The sequence below is a fragment of the Nicotiana attenuata genome, unplaced genomic scaffold (assembly GCF_001879085.1).
Source record: "Nicotiana attenuata strain UT unplaced genomic scaffold, NIATTr2, whole genome shotgun sequence".
Classification (NCBI taxonomy): domain Eukaryota; kingdom Viridiplantae; phylum Streptophyta; class Magnoliopsida; order Solanales; family Solanaceae; genus Nicotiana; species Nicotiana attenuata.
Genome location: NW_017679769.1, coordinates 4,491 through 8,120, shown reverse-complemented (window position 1 = coordinate 8,120; position 3,630 = coordinate 4,491). Strand labels below are relative to the sequence as shown.

Below are 3,630 nucleotides of genomic sequence, written 5' to 3'. Positions count from 1 at the left end.
TGATTCACTTTAATTATGATATAACTATAACTATACTTTTTTCTAATATTAAGGGAAAAAGGGAATAGAAGAGGCCGAAAAATACCCTAATTTAACGTTTTCAGTTTTTCTTTCTACTAGGACTACTTAATTTGTAAAAATAGCACGGTATAGCCAGTTTTCGGACTGGTCAATCAAAAATAGCCAGCGTTTACCAAGTCAATGAAAAATATTCACTATTTTGCTGCAATAGAGACCGGTCCAGCATAATATACTGGAGTTCGGTGCACTTGTGTATGAACTCCAGCATATTATGCTGGACCGGTATACTTTGCTGGCTCCAGTATAATATACTGGAGACTGGAGCACCGGTGCTCCAAACTCCAATATATTATACTGGACCAATATACTTGCTGGAACTCCAGTATATTATGCTGGAGTTCTAGTGTACTTATGCTGGAACTCCATCATATTATGCTGGAGTACCATCATACTTATTCTGGAACTCCAGTATAATATGCTGGAGTTCAAGTATACTTATGCTGGAACTCCAGTATAATATACTGGAGTATTTTCCGGATTTTGAATAATGTTTTCGCTCAGATTTATCTTTATATAAAAAGTGGCTAAATTTCGATTACTTTTGAAATTAGGCTATTTTTGAACGACCAGTTGTAAATCTGGCTATTTTTAAAATTTACCCCACTACAAAGTGCATTACGGGTCGAATCCGCCCCGTTAAAGTCCGCCCTATATTAACAAACCGAAACGCACATTGGCTCCTTATTTCGTCGTCACCAACACTTCTCAAAGCTCTCCAGCTCTCCTCCTGTTGAAGTTAAACACGCCGGCGACGGCGGAAGTCCCCGAACTTCTCATCAAATTGAAGCATTCACATTAGAATTTTCATATCCATACTGTACGTGTTCACTTGTTTACTGCTCCGCGTTTCGCCTTTCTAGTGAGACAGCTTTCTCTGCTTTTCCTTATCTTTTTCATCTTTATTTTGAGCCTTGTTATAACGCATTGACTTAATTTTTCTGCTCCGTTTGTTCTTTTAGTGCTATTAATTGAATTCAAATAGAACCCTAGAGAATTGCTAATTACTTTGCATGCCTGTCTATTGTGCTTTTGTTTTTCTGGCGCTTTAAGGTTCTTTGCAATGTGCAGTTGTTTTTGTTACATTTTGTCCCTGTTTTGTTTACTTTCTTTGCCATATTATCTGCTTTAGGGTTTTTGAGACTTATGAAATTTATGCTTATTCAAAGAGTTGCGCTTTCACCTTTTGATCCCCAGTGGGGAAAAGCTTTAGGAAAGTTAAGGAAGGAATTGGTGTTCTTTGTGAGGAAAATAATGTTGTTTGAATGATGGTGGTGTCAGGACCAAATTGCGCGCAACCTCGATTGTTCCATCTGCTACCTTCCACTAGCATAGGTACCTGTAACTCTGCCCGTATGGGGGAGGGGGGGTTGCACACTTCGGTATTTTGATTTTACTAGTGAAGAATAAACATAGGCTTGAGAATAAGAAAAATTGTGAAACATTGGAGAAGAACATGGAAGAGTGGAATAAAAGGGGGCTACCACCATTATCATTCTCTTTTTAATCTTCCTCTTTTTACTTGTTATAAGAAGATTATTGTGGGGGAGAAGTTCTATTACTGTCTTCAAATCTGAATAATAACAACTCCAGAGTCCTCTTGCTTGACTTTTGTATATGCGTTTGCTATGGTGAGATTTTGATATAAGACAGAGGGGATGTATGGCTTCAGTTATTATCTTTCTATTGTAAGGAGGAAGACAGAAAATTAAGTTGGTATTGCTGAGAGAGTTCACTTGTGTTCGTATTAGCTTCGTGAAAAGCCATTAATTTTTGGTTAATGAAGTTCATAATATCCAGATTATCTTGGAGATTCCGAGGTGTAGCTTTGGGAGTCTTCATACAAGATACAAAGATCTGCCTTTGGGAGCTAAATATAAGTCTTAGGGAACATGGTAAGTAACATTTAAAAGTTCTATTCTCAAAATATTTAAAAGTTAAAGAAACTGTCAAACTCAAAAAAACAGTATTTGTTACTTGGTGGTAGAGCAGTTTTAATAAATAGTGTATTTGATGCTCTGCCCACTTATACTTTGTCACTGTTTCACTAAGCTAAATATAGCTTAGTGATTTGCATTACTCAAGACAACCTGCAGCAAAAGGGGATTTATCTGCAGCTGGTGCTATATGTGTGAGGATGCCTCGGAATCTGTCTATCACCTTCTCCTACATTTTAAACTCACATGGCTTTTATGGTTAATGTTTCTAAGCGTTTTTGGAGTACACCACTCTAGGTTTAGGTTATACCATGGAACATTCAGCAAGTTTTAATCATTTGGAATGGGCAGACCACTGCAAAAACTTGCAGGTAACTTTGAAGATCAGTTTCCTTCTCCATATTCTGGAGTATTTGGCTTGAGAGAAATAGTAGATGCTTTTGTGAAAATGTAGAACATATGCCCTCTGTAAAATATAAATGTGTTAAGAATCTGTTCTTCTGGTGTAAAAGGGAAAATAGTTACTGATTTTGTTACTCTGTCTGATCTTATGTACTCCTTCAACCTATAGAAGGAGAAGAACTTCCTTTGTACTTATACAGCACCTCCTTGGTTCTTATCAATAAAACTTTTACCCTCTTATAGAGAAATCTTAAGACTAAAATCCAAGTTTATCATTATGCTAGCATTTTGATGCAAGCTAGGAGTTGTTTACAATGTTGAGAAGTGATAGAGTTCCTCAGTTCCTTCAAAATTGTCAAGGAGTTGGATTTTGTAATCTCATATTAGAGACAGCCGCTAAGATAGTGCTGTTGTTGATGCAATAGATCATTATGTATTTATCAGAATAAAAAAGTTCACTGGTAGTCTCAAGAGTCATGAAGACTTCTTGCGGTGGATTTGTTGGATACTTGGAGTATTGGAGGTTAGTCTGGTTGTAGTACTTGCAGGCAGAGAGAAGTATGTATGAGGTGAGTTGCAATGTTTCTAAAAACAAAAAGTGCAAAAAAGAGGTCCATTAGCCTTCAAGCAGAAAAGCAAGAAATGATTAAGCGCACAATTTACAAAGAAAATAAAAGTACCAATATATATGATTATAGTACTATAATAGTAAATATCAATTGAAATAGCTAATTCCAGCATTCAGTATATACAGTAATGTCAATATTAGTCCAATTCATAAGGTTGAGATTTAAAGAATCGACCATTTCTTGTTGGAATCACTATGTGCGTCATTTGTTGAAGCGCACACTTATTTAGGCACACGATTTTGTCAATGAAGCGATAACTCCTTGCTTCGCATTGCTTCATCGCTTTAAGCAGCGAATCAATGTCTTTTAATAACATCAGAGCTGACATTCATTCTACCGTTCTCTATGTTACTTCTATGAATCCTACAGTATTCTTGCCAACAAATATACTTATGATCCAGATCTTCTGAAGCAAGTGTATACATGTTCGTCCAAAATTGAGCATCAGTCTCTGTAGAAAACTCTGAAATCGTATAAGTTTAATCTGATAAGGTACTAATATAAATGTGGTGGAGAAACTTCCGTAATATAAAACGTGTTTACGATAGTAAGAACCTTAACAAAATAATGAATTCTACTCTAAA

General features: G+C 36.1%; 1 long non-coding RNA gene across 2 annotated transcripts; it reads left to right on the top strand.

Moving 5' to 3' along the window:
* The first annotated feature begins 770 nt into the window (after window positions 1-770).
* Window positions 771-3,459, top strand: LOC109221789. Of its 2 annotated transcripts, none has more exons than XR_002067310.1 (3): window positions 771-898; window positions 1,879-1,973; window positions 2,131-3,459. It is a non-coding gene; the product is annotated as an uncharacterized LOC109221789 (long non-coding RNA). The 2 variants fall into 2 exon arrangements; XR_002067309.1 differs by having other exon boundaries at window positions 771-940.
* The last annotated feature ends 171 nt before the right edge of the window (window positions 3,460-3,630 follow it).